The 20,335-nt window shown below is 43.2% G+C and overlaps 1 protein-coding gene and 1 non-coding gene across 3 annotated transcripts in view; both read left to right on the top strand.

The window, feature by feature from the left end:
- The window catches only part of TTLL4 (tubulin tyrosine ligase like 4), a 322,322-nt gene that overhangs the window by 219,638 nt on the left and 82,349 nt on the right, over positions 1 to 20,335 (top strand). The window lies entirely within an intron of this gene.
- On the top strand, positions 2,104 to 2,233 carry LOC138286819 (small Cajal body-specific RNA 24). Its single transcript, XR_011202094.1, has one exon. It is a non-coding gene; the product is annotated as a small Cajal body-specific RNA 24 (non-coding RNA).

The raw sequence follows: 20,335 nt of genomic DNA, 5'->3' as shown, positions 1-20,335 counted from the left end.
AGGGCAGCACGAAGTGGCAAATTATGCGGCTTAATGCTGCATATTTTTCTGATAGCCCCACTTCATACTTATTTTTAGAAAGTTAACATTGTCTAGGGTAGCGTTTCACTTCACCAGTACCAGTTTAATACTCATATACAGTTATAAACAAAAGAATGGTGCGCAGTTATCCTTTGCGAATGGGCTTTCACCACATTGAGAACACGTGTCACTGTGTGTTTTTTAGCAACTTTTGCTTGGTTTGAGAATACTTTTTGTAAAATCTGCAGATTTTGAAGCAGAATATGGATTTTGTGACAAATGCAACGAATCTATAGTTATGAGGGAAATGCAGGGGTTACATATTTAATTGCATAATTTCACTGACACTACATGAACTATTATGCATACATGGCTAAATTTCTTGATTGTGAGGGAAGTAATCATTGGAACTTGCAGGTTTTGCCTGTTTGGGATGGATTACCCAAGAAGGCTAATGACTACTCCCTGCTTTTTGGTTCGCTGGCTGGAGTTTCAAATTTTAAATCTCTGTATTGATTTTCCATTGATAGAAAGTAAGCTCAAATGTCAGTTGTTGACGGTGGGGCAAGTTGCTTGTCTCCTGTGTGTATGTCAAAGCAAGTCTGATGGTGCAAATAGAAAAGCTGGCCTAGCTCCAGATAAATGACTGGATTTATAAAATTTGTAACTAGCAATCTTAATAGGCACAGTCAGTTCGATATTGATAATGATTTGAAAGATCTAAAAAAAAAAAAAAGACTATAGATAATATGTGCGGGACCATAGAGATTCACCGGTTGTGGTTGCCTCAGGTAACTGACTCGTGCCCTGATGACTGTAGGCCGTGCCCTCGACAATCACTGCTAATTACCCCACAAATTACGGCACTCATGATATCTTTAATAATAACATTGATAATGTAATATTTCAAGTAAAAATTTTTAGAAAGAACTGTGCATGGCTGAGGCGCAAGTTGTAGTTACTTTGGGGCCTGAGCTATGGTTGCTTGGGGTAACTGTGGCTGGTGGGTTTCTGTGGTTTTGTGCATTCGAAGTGAGCCTAACTGTGGGGTCCATGTAACCTCCTTTTTCTTTTTTTTTTTTTTTCCAGTGTATTTCTATGGTTTATATATTTTCTTTTATGTCAGGGTTTGCGACTCCGCCGCAACGTTACGCAGGGAGCCGCTCTGAGTGAAACGATAGTCGCAACTCCACGATCTTGAAAAAAAGGCATTTTCACCTATTTAAACTGATAATCTGTCAGCAACGTATTCATTTCATCTATGGGATCAGAGAACCTCTACTCTGATCCCCTGTATTGTTTTTTGCCCCATAAATCCATCCCCCAGGACTGTTGCCGGTAGATAAAATGGCAGCCGCAACTTTCTGAAAAGCTTGCGGCCAGCCAATCATACTCCTCTGTGTGGCTCACGGAGTCGAGTCCCTCTGCAATGGATCTGTGTCCCTATATATAAAAATTTTTTTCCAGTTGATTCCTCAAAAACTACTTAACATATTTACATCAGAACAACAAAAGGTAGCTTTCTGGACCAGGACCTACTTTTCTGCCAAATTTGGTGTAATTCCATGCAGTATTTTTGGTCGCCATCTCCTTTTAAAATCCCTATGGAAAAAATGAATGGGAAATGTGTTTTGGGACTCCTCCTTTTTTTTTCTCAGCACCCCCTGGACGGATCACCCCAAAACTTTCCAGACAGCAGCTCAAGTGAGGGTTGTATTGTCTTAAAGTGTCGTCAAGATAATTCACCCGGTGCCAAAGTTATAAGCAAAACAAAAAAACTTTCTTTCTATAGAAACTTGGGCCTAACTATAACTACAGAGACACAGGTTGCCTTTGAGTGGTATCACTCCCCCCCTTCCTGGTCAATGAAAGCATGGGAGGCTGCGGCCCGCTCCTCATTTTATTCAATTTTAAAGGAACTTGGTCAGTCTGAAAATTGTCTGCATTCAGTTGTATTTATTCTAATGGGGGTCTGATCTTGTCTTCATCAAATGTTGTTTTTTCTAGTACTAGAAACCCCTTACGTATAAATATTTTACTTGTTAGGGTCATTGAAAATATACAATTAGTACTTCATGTTAATGGATGCTTAGGTGTTACCAGTTTCTCCAATTCATGGTGATAACTGTACACAAGTGTCCAAAAGTAACAGAGGTTATCTGACCAGCTCATAGAAGTTTAAATGGGCTGGCTCGTTCCACCTCTTACATTTTCACACCAGCCAGTGTGACTAAATCTTTCTCCCAGTGCATTATGAGCCTATATGTTAGCCTTGGGTAAACTGAACATATTGTATCCTCCTTACTGAGCTACAGCTTTCCAAATGAAAAGAACACTTTGACAACCCTTGCCTGAGTGTGTGCCAAAAGAATTTCTTCAAAACCTTCTAAGAGGATCAAAATATCAGTTACTTCTGTATCGAACTCACCTGTGATAAGTCTATATAGAGCCATGGAAATGGCCTTATAAAAAAAATAGTCCAACGTTTTGATGTGTTGGTTCTCACTTGTAATTATGTTCTGTGTAAAGCTATTTGACCCACGCCCCCCAATTTAAGTCTTGTCTGCATGCTAGAAAACTGCAATATATATGAATGAATGACTAGGGCAAATGTTGGCACTAAACTGATTGAGGTCACTCTAGTCTACACAAGTCTTACCAGAAGCTGAAGCCGACAATTTGAATGGGTAGCCACATAAAAATTCTAAGGGGAGACTGATCTAGTGTGAGGTATTTGATCAGGCTTTCCAGTCTCCTGAGCCTCTTGTAAATGTGAGAACTGCCAATATAATCTGCACACTTCTACACATCCGTCCTGTAAACTGTGTGCATGTCTAAATTTACATGTGCTGTAATTTTGAAATCTTTTGCCAGGAGTTGATATTTGAGCACACTCTAAACTAAGCTCACTAAACCTCTGTCTAAAACTGTGTTCTTGGTAGCCTTTTGTGAACCGAACGGAAGGTACTGTTGTAGGAGGCTGGCCTGATTTGTAGTTGGTACCCTAGGTACTTACACCTTATACCTTATATATTTACCCATGGTTCTAATAATGTAGTGTATGTACATATATGTGTGTGTATTCATGTGTGTTTGTATGTATGTGTGTGTGTATATATATGTTCGGTGGCATGTGTAGCTGCAGATACACATGCTGTGCACATCCTGCCATCTGGTGTTGGGCTCGGAGTGTTACACGTTGTTTTTCTTCGAAGAAGTCTTTTCGAGTCACGAGATCGAGGGACTCCTCCAATCTCGGCTCCATTGCGCATGGGCGTCGACTCCATCTTAGATTGTTTTTTTCCACCATCGGGTTCGGACGTGTTCCTTTTCGCTCCGTGTTTCGGGTCGGAAAGTTAGTTAGAATCTCGGAAAATTGTCGGTATTGTTTGCGTTCGGTATCGGGTTAGTTATAACAGATCGACACCGACTTTTGAAGAGCTCCAGTGGCCCTTTGGGGTTTTTTCGATCCCCCCCGTCGGGCCTGGTCGGCCCGGCCACGTGTCTCTTCAAGGCTGATGGAACGGACCCCATTCCGCTTCTGCCCAAAATGCCATAACAAGTATCCATATACAGATCAGCATCTGGTCTGTAACTTTTGTCTGTCTCCAGAGCACAAGGAGGATACCTGTGAAGCCTGTCGAGCGTTTCGGTCGAGGAAGACATTAAGAGACCGAAGAGCAAGAAGACTGCAGATGGCGTCAGCGCCGACAGGACAAGGGCGTTTCCAGGAGGAAGAAGAAAGCTTCTCCATCCATGAATCGGACTCTGACGAGCTCGATCCCGAAGAAACGCCGAAAACCGTGAGTAAGACGTCGAAACATAAAACTCACGAGAAGACAACAAAAGCCCAGGGGACGCCACCGCCAACAGGCCATGGCTTAACCCGAAAAATTGGTGACCGATCATCGGCACCGAAAAAGGGCACGCTGGTGGCGAAGTCATCCGACTCCAGTCGAGATACCGCCACACAGCAATCTCGGGCTCGAGATAGTGGCTCCGAGCAGGTTCGGCACCGAGACAGCGGCACCGAAATGAGTCGGCACCGAGAGACCACGACGCCGAAAACAAAAAAGGTTTCGTTGGAACCGAAAAAAGTAGCCGAAAAGGTTTCGATACAGAAACATCCGGCTTCGGAACCGAAATCAAGTTCCTACACAGAGGAACAAGGACTGTCCTCACAAATGAAAATACATAGATTTGGACAGGAATTAGAGACAATGGAGCCAGACTACACCCAAAGACGGCTCCACATCCAAAAAGAAACGGGAAAGATCAGCACTCTCCCTCCTATTAGGATGAAACGCAAACTTGCCTTCCAGGAGAAAGACAAGAAGCCACAGCCAAAGGTGGCTAAACAAGTAACCCCGCCACCATCTCCACAATGCTCTCCGCAACCATCACCGGTAGCCACTCCACCTATGATGCAATCCCCGACCCACACAGGGATGAGTCAAGATGACCCGGACGCATGGGACCTTTATGATGCACCAGTGTCAGATAATAGTCCTGACTGTTATCCAGCTAGACCGTCGCCACCAGAAGATAGTACAGCCTACGCACAAGTGGTGTCAAGGGCAGCGGCATTTCATAATGTCAGCCTACATGCAGAGCCCATTGAAGACGACTTTCTATTTAATACACTGTCGTCCACACACAGCCAGTACCAGAGTCTTCCCATGCTACCTGGGATGCTCAAACACTCCAAACAAGTGTTTCAGGAGCCTGTAAAAGGAAGGGCCATTACTCCAAGAGTGGAGAAAAAATATAAACCGCCACCAACAGACCCCGTGTACATCACACAACAGCTAACACCGGACTCAGTTGTAGTAGGGGCAGCTCGCAAAAGATCAAACTCACATACTTTAGGAGATGCACCACCTCCAGATAAGGAAAGTCACAAATTCGACGCAGCAGGCAAAAGGGTGGCGGCACAGGCAGCAAACCAGTGGCATATTGCAAATTCACAGGCTTTGTTGGCCAGATACGATAGGGCTAATTGGGACGAAATGCAACATTTTATAGAACATTTGCCCAAGGAGTTCCACAAAAGAGCACAGCAAGTAGTTGAAGAAGGACAGAGTATCTCCAACAATCAGATACGGTCAGCTATGGATGCTGCAGACACAGCTGCTAGAACTGTCAACACAGCAGTGACAATAAGGAGACATGCATGGCTGCGTACATCAGGATTTAAACCAGAAATACAGCAAGCTGTGCTCAATATGCCATTTAACGGACAGCAGTTGTTTGGGCCGGAGGTGGACACTGCTATCGAAAGACTTAAGAAGGACACTGGCACGGCCAAAGCCATGGGCGCACTCTACTCCCCACAGAGCAGAGGCACATTTCGAAAAACACTGTTTCGAGGGGGGTTTCGAGGGCAAAGCACAGAACCCACAACCTCACAAACAAGGCCCATTTATCAGAGCCAATATCTGCGTGGAAGTTTTCGGGGACAATATAGAGGGGGACAGTTCCAAAAAAAATAGAGGAAAGTTCCAAAGTCCCAAAACTCCTCAAAATAAGCAGTGACTTACAAGTCACACATCCCCAACACATAACACCTGTGGTGGAGAGACTAAGCAAGTTTTACAAACATTGGGAGGAAATAACAACAGATACTTGGGTACTGGCAATTATCCAGCATGGTTATTGCATAGAATTTCTCAAATTCCCTCCAAACGTCCCACCGAAAACACACAATATGTCAAAACATATAGATCTTCTAGGACTAGAAGTTCAGGCGTTGCTACAAAAAGAAGCAATAGAATTAGTACCAAACCAACAGAAAGGAACAGGAGTTTACTCTCTGTACTTTCTCATACCCAAAAAAGACAAGAGTCTGAGACCTATATTAGATCTCAGAACATTAAATACCTACATCAAATCAGATCACTTTCACATGGTGACATTACAAGACGTAATCCCACTGCTCAAACAACAAGACTACATAACACCACTAGACCTAAAGGATGCATATTTCCATATACCGATACATCCTTCACACAGAAAGTACTTAAGGTTTGTATTCCAAGGGGTACACTACCAATTCAAGGTGTTGCCGTTCGGAATAACAACTGCGCCAAGAGTTTTTACAAAATGCCTAGCAGTCGTAGCTGCACATATCAGAAGGCAGCAAATACATGTGTTCCCGTACCTAGACGATTGGTTAATCAAAACAAACACGCTAGAACGGTGTTCACAACACACAAAGTATGTCATAGAAACCCTCCACAAACTAGGTTTCTCAATCAACTACACAAAGTCACACCTTCTGCCGTGTCAAACACAGCAATACTTAGGGGCGACAATCAACACAGCAAAAGGGATTGCCACGCCAAGCCCACAAAGGGTTCAGGCCTTTCACAATGTAATACAGGCCATGTATCCAAATCAAAAAATACAAGTCAAAAAGGTAATGAAACTCCTAGGCATGATGTCCTCATGCATAGCCATTGTCCCAAACGCAAGGTTGCACATGCGGCCCTTACAACAGTGCCTAGCATCACAGTGGTCACAGGCACAGGGTCAAATTCTAGATCTGGTGTTGGTAGACCGCCAAACATACACCTCGCTTCAATGATGGAACAGTATAAATTTAAACCAGGGGCGGCCTTTCCAAGACCCAGTGCCACAATATGTAATAACAACAGATGCCTCCATGATAGGGTGGGGAGCACACCTCAATCAGTACAGCATCCAAGGACAATGGGACACTCACCAAAAACACTTTCACATAAATCACTTAGAACTATTGGCAGTATTTCTAGCGCTGAAAGCATTTCAACCCATAATAAGCTACAAACACATTCTTGTCAAAACAGACAACATGACAACGATGTATTACCTAAACAAACAGGGAGGCACACACTCAACACAGTTGTGTCTCCTGGCACAGAAAATATGGCATTGGGCGATTCACAACCACATTCGCCTAATAGCACAATTTATTCCAGGAATTCAGAACCAGCTAGCGGACAATCTTTCTCGGGATCACCAACAGCTCCACGAATGGGAGATTCACCCCCAAATACTGAATACTTACTTCCAAAGTTGGGGAACGCCACAAATAGATCTATTTGCATCAAAGGAAAACGCAAAATGCCAAAACTTCGCATCCAGGTACCCACAAGATCAGTCTCAGGGCAATGCCTTATGGATGAGTTGGTCAGGGATCTTTGCTTACGCTTTTCCCCCCTCTCCCACTCCTTCCATATCTAGTAAATAAGCTGAGTCAAAACAAACTCAAACTCATACTAATAGCACCGACATGGGCAAGGCAACCTTGGTACACAACACTACTGGACCTCTCAGTAGTGCCTCATGTCAAACTACCAAACATACCAGATCTGTTAACGCAACACAAACAACAGATCAGACACCCAAATCCAGCATCGCTGAAGCTAGCAATCTGGCTCCTGAAGTCCTAGAGTTCGGACATTTAGACCTTACACAGGAATGTATGGAGGTCATAAAACAAGCTAGGAAACCTACCACTAGACATTGCTATGCAAATAAGTGGAAAAGATTTGTCTATTACTGCCACAATAATCAAATTCAACCCTTACACGCATCTGCCAAAGACATCGTAGGATACTTACTACATTTGCAAAAATCAAAGCTAGTTTTTTCTTCCATTAAAATACATCTTACAGCAATTTCAGCTTACCTGCAAATTACGCACTCAACTTCTCTATTTAGAATACCAGTCATAAAAGCATTTATGGAAGGTCTAAAGAGAATTATACCACCAAGAACACCACCAGTTCCTTCATGGAACCTCAACATTGTCTTAACACGACTCATGGGTCCACCTTTTGAGCCCATGCACTCTTCTGAAATGCAATACTTAACATGGAAAGTTGCATTTTTAATTGCCATCACATCTTTAAGAAGAGTAAGTGAGATTCAAGCATTTACCATACAAGAACCATTTATTCAGATACACAAGCATAAAGTAGTTCTACGAACAAATCCTAAATTGTTACCAAAAGTCATATCACCGTTCCACTTAAATGAAACAGTAGAATTACCAGTGTACTTCCCACAGCCAGACTCTGTAGCTGAAAGAGCACTACATACATTGGACATCAAAAGAGCGTTAATGTACTACATTGACAGAACAAAACTAATTCGCAAAACAAAACAATTATTTATTGCTTTCCAAAAACCTCATACAGGAAATCCAATTTCTAAGCAAGGCATTGCTAGATGGATAGTTAAGTGCATTCAAACCTGTTATCTTAAAGCTAAAAGAGAACTGCCTATTACACCAAAGGCACACTCAACTAGAAAGAAAGGTGCTACCATGGCCTTTCTAGGAAATATTCCAATGACAGAAATATGTAAGGCAGCTACATGGTCTACGCCTCCTACATTTACCAATTACTACTGTTTAGACGTGCTAACAACACAGCAAGCCACAGTAGGCCAAGCAGTACTACGAACATTGTTTCAGACAACTTCAACTCCTACAGGCTGAACCACCGCTTTTGGGGAGATAACTGCTTACTAGTCTATGCACAGCATGTGTATCTGCAGCTACACATGCCACCGAACGGAAAATGTCACTTACCCAGTGTACATCTGTTCGTGGCATTAGTCGCTGCAGATTCACATGCGCCCACCCACCTCCCTGGGAGCCTGTAGCCGTTTAGAAGTTGATCTTGAACATCTGTATATTTGTAAATATATGTTCGATGGCATCTGTCGCTGTAGATACACATGTTCTGCAATAGCTCGCCATCTGGTGTTGGGTCGGAGTGTTACAAGTTGTTTTTCTTCGAAGAAGTGTTTTCGAGTCACGGGACCGAGTGACTCCTCCTTCTGTGCTCATTGCGCATGGGCGTCGACTCCATCTTCGATTGTTTTCTTTCCGCCATCGGGTTCGGACGTGTTCCTGTCGCTCCGAGTTTCGGAACGGAAAGATAGCTGAAAACAGAAGATTTTCGACGGTATCGTTGCGATCCGGTTCGAGATAAACACACACGACGACGCATTGAACATCGAAGCGCTTCGGTGCCCTTCGGGGTAGATTTCGGCACACCGTCGGGGCCTAGTCGGCCCGACCGCGTGGAGAACAACGCCGATGGAACGGACCCCGTTTCGATTCTGCCCTGAATGCCACAACAAATATCCTTATACGGACCAACACTCGGTCTGTAACCTGTGCCTGTCACCCGAGCACAGCGAAGAATCCTGTGAGGCCTGTTGGGCGTTCCGGTCCCGAAAAACTCTGCGCGACCGTCGAGCGAGAAGACTGCAGATGGCGTCCACGCCAAAGGAGCATCGACGGTTCGAGACAGAAGAGGAACAGGAGGAATCCTTTTCCATCCAGGATTCAGACTCCGACGAACTCGACAATACAAAAACTGTGAGTAAGACGTCGAGATCAGAACTTAAAAAAGGCAAAAAGGCCCAGGGGACGCCACTGCCAACCGGCCATGGCTCAACCCAAATTACCGGTGACCAACAATCGGCACCGAAAAAGGCCCATTCAGTGTTGAGATCGTCCGACTCCGGTCGAGACACCGGCACGCAGCCTCCTCGGGACCGAGAGAGTGCTAAAGAGAAGCATCGACACCGAGAGTTCGGTGTCGACACGGATCGACGCCGAGACAGTGGCGCCGAAGACCATAGAGGCCAAGATTTTTCGGCACAAAAGAGGAAGGTTACCTCGGAGCCGAAAAGACAAACAACAGGGTTTTCGGAGCCGAAAAAAGCACCAACGGACCCAGTTTCAAACTCCTATACTGAAGAGCATTCTATGTCTTCACAAATGAAAAAACACAGATTCGAACAGGAACTGCAATCCACTGAAGTGGATCACACGCAAAAGCGTATCTTTATTCAGCAGGGGACAGGGAAGATCAGTACCCTTCCACCTGTCAAAAGAAAGAGAACACTTCAGTTTATAGCACTAGAGGCTCCTCAGCAACAAACAGCAAAGAAGGTAACACCTCCTCCCTCGCCTCCACCTGTAACTCCGGCTTCGCCAACTTACACCCCGGCACATTCGCCAGCTCACACCGTCATGAGCCACGATGACCAAGATCAAGACGCGTGGGACTTGTACGATGCACCAGTGTCTGATAACAGCCCAGACACATACCCAACTAGGCCATCACCACCTGAGGACAGCACAGCTTATTCACAAGTGGTGGCTAGAGCAGCACAGTTCCATAATGTGGAACTACACTCTGAACAAGTAGAGGATGACTTTTTATTTAACACCCTCTCCTCCACCCACAGCTCCTACCAAAGCCTGCCTATGCTCCCAGGCATGCTACGCCATGCAAAGGAGATCTTCAAGGAACCAGTTAAAAGTAGGGCAGTAACGCCTAGAGTGGACAAAAAGTATAAGGCGCCTCCTACAGACCCTGTATTCATCACCTCTCAGCTGCCACCAGACTCTGTGGTGGTAGGGGCTGCCAGAAAACGGGCAAATTCACACACTTCTGGGGATGCACCTCCCCCAGATAAAGAAAGCAGGAAGTTCGATGCAGCCGGGAAGAGGGTCGCTGTCCAAGCAGCAAACCAGTGGGGCATCGCAAACTCACAAGCGCTGCTAGCGCGATACGACAGAGCCCACTGGGATGAGATGCAGCATCTCATTGAACATCTCCCAAAAGATCTACAAAAAAGAGCAAAACAGGTTGTTGAGGAGGGTCAAAACATTTCCAACAATCAAATACGCTCCTCTATGGATGCAGCAGACACAGCCGCAAGGACCATTAATACGTCAGTTACCATCCGTAGGCACGCATGGCTCAGAACGTCTGGATTCAAGCCAGAAATTCAGCAGGCAGTACTTAACATGCCAGTAAACGAAAAACTTCTGTTCGGTCCGGAGGTCGACACAGCCATAGAAAAGCTCAAAAAGGACACTGACACTGCCAAGGCCATGGGCGCACTCTACTCCCCGCAGAGCAGAGGATCTTACACCACCTTCCGCAAAACACCTTTTAGAGGAGGGTTTCGGGGTCAGGCCACACAAGCTAGTACCTCACAGTCCGCACCGTCCACCTACCAGGGACAGTACAGGGGAGGCTTTCGGGGCCAGTATAGAGGAGGGCAATTCCCTAGGAATAGAGGAAGATTTCAAAGCCCCAAAACCACTACCAACAAGCAGTGACTCACACGTCACTCACCCCCCCCACACAACACCAGTGGGGGGAAGGATAAGTCCATATTACGAAGCATGGGAGGAAATAACTACAGACACATGGGTCCTAGCAATTATCCAACATGGTTATTGCATAGAATTCCTGCAATTCCCTCCAGACATACCACCAAAATCACAAAATTTATCAAAACACCATTCACAGCTTCTAGAGATAGAAGTTCAAGCACTACTGCAAAAAAATGCAATAGAATTAGTACCAAGCACACAAATAAACACAGGAGTTTATTCACTGTACTTTTTGATACCAAAAAAGGACAAAACACTGAGACCAATTCTAGACCTCAGAGTAGTAAACACATTCATCAAATCAGACCACTTTCACATGGTCACACTACAAGAAGTGTTACCATTGCTCAAAAAACACAACTACATGACAACCCTAGACCTCAAAGTCGCATATTTCCATATACCAATACATCAATCACACAGAAAATATCTAAGGTTTGTATTCAAAGGAATACATTACCAATTCAAAGTATTGCCTTTTGATTTAACAACCGCTCCAAGAGTATTCACAAAATGCCTAGCAGTAGTCGCTGCACACATCAGAAGGCAGCAAATACATGTATTCCCGTATCTAGACGACTGGCTAATCAAAACCACTTCGCTCACACAATGCTCAAACCACACAAATCAAGTCATACAAACCCTCTACAAACTAGGGTTCACCGTCAACTTTGCAAAATCCAACATTCAGCCAAGCAAAGTACAGCAATATCTAGGAGCCATAATAGACACGACAAAAGGAGTAGCAACGCCAACTCCACAAAGAATTCACAATTTCAACAGAGTCATTCAACACATGTCTCCAAATCAGACAATACAAGCAAGAACAATACTACAGCTCCTAGGCATGATGTCCTCATGCATAGCCATTGTCCCAAACGCAAGACTGCACATGAGGCCCTTACAACAGTGCCTAGCCTCACAGTGGTCTCAAGCACAGGGTCACCTTCTAGATCTGGTGTTAATAGACCGCCAAACTTACCTCTCGCTTCTATGGTGGAACAGTATAAATTTAAACAAAGGGCGGCCTTTCCAAGACCCAGTGCCACAGTACGTAATAACAACAGATGCTTCCATGACAGGGTGGGGAGCACATCTCAATCAACACAACATAAGAGGACAATGGAACATACATCAAACAAAACTGCATATAAATCATCTAGAATTATTAGCAGTTTTTCAAGCACTAAAAGCTTTCCAACCAATCATAATCCACAAATACATCCTTGTCAAAACAGACAACATGACAACGATGTATTATCTAAACAAACAAGGAGGAACACATTCAACGCAGTTAAGCTTATTAGCTCAAAACATATGGAAGTGGGCAATCCACCATCAAATTCGTCTAATAGCACAGTTTATTCCAGGGATCCAGAATCAACTGGCAGACAATCTCTCTCGAGATCACCAGCAAGTCCACGAATGGGAAATCCACCCACAAATTCTAAACACCTACTTCACACTCTGGGGAACACCTCAAATAGACTTATTTGCAACAAAAGAGAACGCAAAATGCCAAAACTTCGCGTCCAGATACCCACACAAGCAATCCCAAGGCAATGCCCTATGGATGAACTGGTCAGGAATATTTGCTTACGCTTTTCCTCCTCTCCCTCTCCTTCCTTAAATAGTAAACAAATTGAGTCAAAACAAACTCAAACTCATTTTAATAGCACCAACGTGGGCAAGACAACCCTGGTACACAACACTGCTAGATCTCTCTGTAGTACCCCACATCAAACTGCCCAACAAACCAGATCTGTTAACGCAACACAACCAACAGATCAGACACCCAGATCCAGCATCGCTGAATCTAGCAATCTGGCTCCTGAAATCCTAGAATTCGGACACTTACAACTTAGCCAAGAGTGTATGGAAGTCATAAAGCAGGCCAGAAGGCCATCCACTAGACACTGCTACGCAAGTAAGTGGAAAAGATTTGTTTGTTACTGCCATCATAATCAGATACAACCACTACACGCAACTCCAAAACATATAGTAAATTACTTGCTCCATTTACAAAAAGCAAAGCTAGCCTTCTCTTCTATTAAAATACACCTTGCAGCAATATCTGCATACCTGCAGACTACCTATTCAACTTCCTTGTATAGGATACCAGTCATCAAAGCATTCATAGAAGGTCTTAAAAGAATTATACCACCAAGAACACCACCTGTTCCTTCATGGAACCTAAACGTGGTCCTAACAAGACTCATGGGCCCACCTTTCGAACCCATGCACTCTTGCGGAATACAATTCCTAACCTGGAAAGTTGCCTTTCTCATCGCCATTACATCTCTAAGAAGAGTAAGTGAAATTCAAGCGTTCACAACACAAGAACCTTTTATACAAATACATAAAAATAAGGTCGTCCTACGACCTAATCCAAAATTTTTACCAAAAGTTATTTCACCGTTCCATCTAAATCAAACGGTAGAACTACCAGTTTTTTTCCCACAGCCAGATTCTGTGGCTGAAAGAGCACTACATACATTAGATGTCAAAAGAGCATTAATGTACTACATTGACAGAACAAAGAACATCAGAAAGACTAAACAGCTATTTATTGCATTCCAAAAACCTCATGCAGGTAACCCAATATCAAAACAAGGTATAGCCAGATGGATAGTTAAATGCATCCAAATCTGCTACCTTAAAGCAAAAAGACAACTGCCCATTACTCCCAGGGCACATTCAACAAGGAAAAAAGGTGCTTCAATGGCCTTTTTAGGAAACATCCCAATGCATGAAATATGTAAGGCAGCCACATGGTCTACGCCTCACACATTCACCAAACACTACTGTATAGATGTGCTATCCGCACAACAAGCTACAGTAGGTCAAGCTGTTTTAAGAACTCTATTTCAGACAACTTCTACTCCTACAGGCTAAACCACCGCTTATGGGGAAATAACTGCTTACTAGTCTATGCAGAACATGTGTATCTACAGCGACAGATGCCATCGAACTGAAAATGTCACTTACCCAGTGTACATCTGTTCGTGGCATCAGTCGCTGAGATTCACATGTGCCCACCCACCTCCCCGGAAGCCTGTAGCAGTTCAGAAGTTACCTTCAATTTTGTACATTTGTATATATATTATTTAAACCTTTAATAGGTACATACTTACACATTTCATTGCGCGGGCACTATTACTATAGTACAACTCCTACCTCACCCTCTGCGGGGAAAACAATCGAAGATGGAGTCGACGCCCATGCGCAATGGGCACAGAAGGAGGAGTCACTCGGTCCCGTGACTCGAAAACACTTCTTCGAAGAAAAACAACTTGTAACACTCCGACCCAACACCAGATGGCGAGCTATTGCAGAACATGTGAATCTCAGCGACTGATGCCACGAACAGATGTACACTGGGTAAGTGACATTTTCAATATTACTTTAAACTACATTATGTACATACGTATTCACTCCATTGCATGGGCACTATTACTAGCATATACAACTCCTACCTCACCCTCTGCGGGGAAAACAATCTAAGATGGAGTCGACGCCCATGCGCAATGGAGCCGAAATGGGAGGAGTCCCTCGATCTCGTGACTCAAAGACTTCTTCGAAGAAAAACAACTTGTAACACTCCGAGCCCAACACCAGATGGCGGGATGTGCACAGCATGTGAATCTGCAGCGACTAATGCCACGAACAGATGTACACTGGGTAAGTGACATTTTCCATAGATGTGTATGTATGTGTATATGTTGTTTCTGTGCTTGGCATGTTCTTGGGTCATTGCATGGCTCTTGGGTGGGTTGTTATACTATATATCTATGAATCCCTGCTCTCATCTTATCACACTTATCTACCCATCATCATATGTCATGTCTCTATCAAACTATCCTCCATTCCCACTCGGACTCATCCCAAATCCATTCTACTACTTTCATCTCCTAAATAACTCTGCCTAAGCTCTTCCCTCCGCTTCCACATCTAACTCACCAAACCTCTCTACTACCATGACCTCCCACACAACCCTACTAAATTCTCCCTCTTTTATCTCACCCTGCTACTATGCTCTCCCTAACCCTTCCACAGACTCTTCCCTCCTCCATCCCCCTTTACTCATCCCAAGCCTTTGGGTTGAGTGAATGAGGGATATACTCCCAATTAACACTTCTGGATTTCTTTCCTCCTCCTCCCACCCTCCATTACTCCAGTCAATCTAACTACAAACTCTCATATCCACGGCACAAATTAACTCGTAATACTAAAACTGTACTCATATTTCCCGATACTAATCCATCACTAATTCTTGTTGGGTTCCAGAGTAGCATGCTACTCACCGAAAAGTGCTTCAACGCCTTGTCAGGGGTAGTAAGCGCTATATAAATACTATTACAATACAATATAGATATAGATATAGATATAGAGATATATATATATATATATATACATACAAAGGTTACAGTGACGTTATAGTTAAGTTCACATTTTACCCACTCAAAACCATAGGAATTCAGCAGTTACAGTTATAGTTATACTTACGTGAAGAAACTATAATACGTGGCCTAAAGTTACTCAACGACACAAGTTATAGTTTCTTCAATATTCACTAATGTAACTATAATTATGAATAGAATAGTAATTTTTTTTTTTACATAAATTAATATATAATTGCTGTACGCTAATACAACAACTGTCACGCACGGCCTTAGGCCATGTGCAGTGGGGGTTGGCTGCAGGGCCTGATCTGTGGCCTACGTCTGCAACCCACCTGACGTGGGTGCACCTAGCCTTTACCTTGTTCAGCTTAGAGTACTCCTACCCCGTACTTAATGATTTGTAAACAGTGCACTATATGACTTAAAAATGCACAATAATAATTGTGTATGGGCATTGTGCTATTTCTGTGCCATGTCGCGAGGGCTCTCATTATCCTAATGAGGCTGCTGGATTCGGGTGGCAGCATCACCAGAATTGTGGGGAACTGAGCCCAATCCCACACCATGTGACAACTATCGGCCTAATCTGTTTTCGGCCAGCTAGCAGCACCTCATCTCCGCCCAAGAGCAGGGATGATTTGTGGCAACTGTGCGCATGTCATAATGACTTCTCAGGGAAATCGTGGTGGATCAGATCTCATCCTTTTCTCTCACTTACATTAGTCTTACACATGCAAAAAGAAACAGAGGCAGGAAATGGTTCAATAAAGTTTATTGAATCAGCTGCGGCTTGGCTAAAATAACATGAAATGCAATAATTAGAATGATGAAACATACTAGAAACGAAATGGTGACAAGGAAAGTGAAACACAGGAAACGTCCCACCGTACTGTTACTATGCACACTATATGCGATTCCTACCTAAGCTCTGTTAGAGCACAGCAGGGTAAGCCCTAATCCGCCCTTCAGGATTCTCCCCTGGGAAGCCATCATCCCCCATACCTGAGCAAGGAACCCTGTTGTGTATAGAGACACCAGCCCCAGGTGGGCCAGGGAACTGGTAGTCTCAGCAAGCAGCTGTAACAAAGTCAATTAGCATGCAGTTGTGATAATCTAGCTGGAACTTCTCTCTAACGTGTATAGGACAGGGAAAATGTTTTATAAAAAATGTTTTCTGAGAAATGTCCCTATGTAAGGATACGTGTGTTTCTGTGAACATTAGAGATACAGTGTTCCACTTGTGCTGACAATCCTATCTCGCTGCAGCCTTGAGGAAAGCAGAGTGAAAAGAATATTGTGCATAGAAATGTAATGCATTCCTAGGCGAAAGAACAACTAGATAAAGACAATAAAACACCACCACGAATGTGGCAGATTTAAAAATAATAAAATGAAGCAGAATAAAATGTCACTATGCTAAAGGGCAAAAGCACCAGGCCTAGTTGCTAAAATAACGTGCCCCGAGACATCACCAAAATGGCTATACAACACCCTCCCCTTGACGGGTCAGAAGTGATAAAGCAGCCTAGTTCCTGATTAAAACAACTAAAATGCAATGCTTTAACACATAAATACAGAAACGTCAATTGTGACAAGTTAGAACACAATTGAGCATGTGAAATATTAGATGGGGGCAATTTAAAAGTTTTAGCAGTGACGACAAAACCAAAGTTAAGTCATTGTCATTTTTAAAATCTCCAATTACACCCGCGAAAATTGAAGCAAGTAAATGTTCCACTTTGGCAGGTGGTAATGTGGCCAAATCGGTGCCAAGGAAAACCATAGAGCGCTCGTTCCACAGTCTGAGCTCCAGCTGAGGCAGCAGCATTCAGTGTAGTGCTCAATGTTGAAGCAAGACCTGCATGATCCACGAAGGGCAGCTCATAGATGGCCTCCCGTAGCCAATGCACCCTCACCGCACATGTCTGGTTAATGGGCCTTCAGCGAGAGCATCAACAGATCAGCGTCCAATGAAAGTAAGCGCCACGTAAAAAGAAACTTTCAGTGCACATTTGAAAAGTCACCAGAGGCATCGAAACATGGGTTACAGACCATCCAAAACCGGTCTGAATGACAGAGACCAGTTGCGCTCCAGTTCTTCCAGACGTGGTGCTCCGAAATACTACATCTTGCGTTCACAACACAGTTGCGCCGGTGGAAGTGCTTTCAGTCCTCCTTGTTGCAATGGGACAGACATTGCAAATATAAAAACAGCATCAGCAAGATGCCACCTATTATAGCCAAAGTAATCGGAAATCCCCCGAAAATACTCAGAAATATTGAGTGTATGGCTGAAGGTATTAAGCCAAATATAGAGGAGAAGGGGTGAACTAAACCAGAACCAGCAGCCTTAAAAACATGTACAATCCCAGAAGTACTAGATGCCTAAAAAAGTCTTCCCACAAGGTCATTAAAGTGTCTCAAAGTTTGTATTTATAAGGAACTGTATTTCTGCAGATAACTTCGCGACTTGGAGCATTCATTCAGATGTCAGCGCCACATGTTTTTGAAACAAAGCCTTTAGTCTGCTCAACTTGTCAAAATTCCCATTTGAAATAGCAATGTGAGGCCAAATATCTGGTACTTTCGACTGTTGTGTAGAGGGAAAAAACATTCCCACAACAGGTCACAATTTGGGGGACCGAAACGACGTAACCAATTCCGGCTCGCAATCCATAACATCTCACTGTTAAGAAGCACGTAGCTTCCATTAGAGAGCACCTGGAATGCAGCTCTAATCACGGGGACTGGAACGCCCTTCAGAAATGTGTATGTATATGTGTGTTTGTGTGTATGTATATATCTGTATGTATATATATTACCTAGGTAAATATAGTTAGGACAGTGTTTCATAGAAAAATCGTTTTTTGACTCGCCTAGATCTTTGGAACTGTTTGAATCTTGACACAATAAAAAAAAAAAAAAGCGGCCCAGTGATTCTTGATGAGTACAGAAAGCTTCTGGGTGATCTGTCAAGTGGGGGCCGAGAAAAAGGGGGGAGGGGTTAAAAAAAAAGAAATTGCATTTCCCATGTTAACTCCCATAGGACCTTTAGACGGGACTAAAGACCGAACCGCTGGAAGGAATTACACCAAATTTGGCAAAAAGATAGCTTTCGGTACGCAGATTATGCTTTTGCTTATTTAGTGTAATTTTTGGAAAATTAATGGGAAAATAAATTTGTATATGTAGGGACACTGATCCCTTGCGATGATTTGGGGAAAAAAGATGAGCTTGTGCAGAGAAATATACAGCTCTGATTGGCTGCCAACACTTCAAACAGGAAGTGTTGGCAGCCATTTTGGGATTTGGCTTGAGCCTAGTCCCATAAAGTGTGGGAAAAAAAAAAAAAAAAAAAAAAACGTTGATGCCAAATTACGACGACGTTGCTAATTTGTGGAATTTTTTTTATTAAAAAAAAGCACCCTCATCATGCACTGCTGATTACCTCACAAATGATGGCACTCATGACATCTTTGATAACATCATTGATAATATTAATATAATATTTGCAGTAAACGTTTTGACAAAACCTCTGCTTGGCGGCGGCGCGAGTTATAGTTACTTGACATAGCTCTAACTATAACATGTGATTCTCTTTGATTTCGTATGTTTAAAATGGGAGCCTAACTATAGCATCCTTGTAACCTTTGTTTTTGTATTTTTTTTATTTTATTTTTTAAACGTGAATTTCTGTTTTTAAAAAAAATTATTTTTCCTAACTGTGATGTCCCTGTAAAATGTTTTTTTCAGTGAACATTATATATTCACTGAACAACCAAAGGTTAAAGTAACGTTGTAGTTGGTCGCAGACATAACATTTTAAAACTACAAAACCACTCACTCACCAGTTAGTTATCTCAAGTGCCCTAAGGTAACTGCAACTCGTTCCCCCGTCATGCACTGCTTATTATCCCACATATTACAAAACTGTGACATATTTGATCATATCACTGCAACATTTGCAATAAAATTATTGATGAGAAAACTGTGCATGGCAGGAGCTCGAGTTCTAGTAACTTCTGTAACTTCTGTGCTTTTTTTAAATGTTGCTGCAAAATTTAAAAAAGAATATGGTTTTGGTCCCAAGCAGGGACCCCGCACAGTCCCCTTCCTTTAATATTTTTGTAGGACTCAGAACTCCGTGCTAAAACGGTTGCCACCACATCCTTGTTGATCTGGTGCTAGTCAATCAGATTTTAGTGTGAAATCTGTTGGGTCCACGGAGCCTCCTCAGCGTGTCATAGTTTTAAAGCGGAGTCTGGTAACTTGGCGTTATTTGTTAGTTGCTGATGAATCTGGTGGAACCTATTTAGTACATTTTCCTGCAGACCGCTGAATGTGAGGTCTATCTTCTGTTGTGATTGGTTAAATCATAAACCCTAGATGATACATGCCCTGATGAAAACTTTGTCCTTCTTGTATAGTGCTGGATAGAATACTTCATCTGTAGGCAAGTTTCTCTGTCGCATGCCTGCAGTTACTAAAATCAGGGAAAAATACTTGGCACATTGACTTGCACACCATCTTGTGTCCTACGATATCCCGGGCTTTGTGCAAATGGCTTTCATTCTCAAAGGAGGCTGGGAACTACATTACTAATCATGTAATATAATCTTAGGATGCACTTCAATGACTGTCAACCTTATTTTGGATCTGCCTGCCACATTTGATGCACTAGACTACGCAATGTTAATCTGCTGTTTGGTGAATACTA

This window comes from Pleurodeles waltl, chromosome 3_2 (assembly GCF_031143425.1).
Source record: "Pleurodeles waltl isolate 20211129_DDA chromosome 3_2, aPleWal1.hap1.20221129, whole genome shotgun sequence".
NCBI classification, from domain to species: domain Eukaryota; kingdom Metazoa; phylum Chordata; class Amphibia; order Caudata; family Salamandridae; genus Pleurodeles; species Pleurodeles waltl.
Note: the sequence above shows the minus strand (reverse complement) of the source record. Positions and strands in the feature narration are given on the sequence as shown.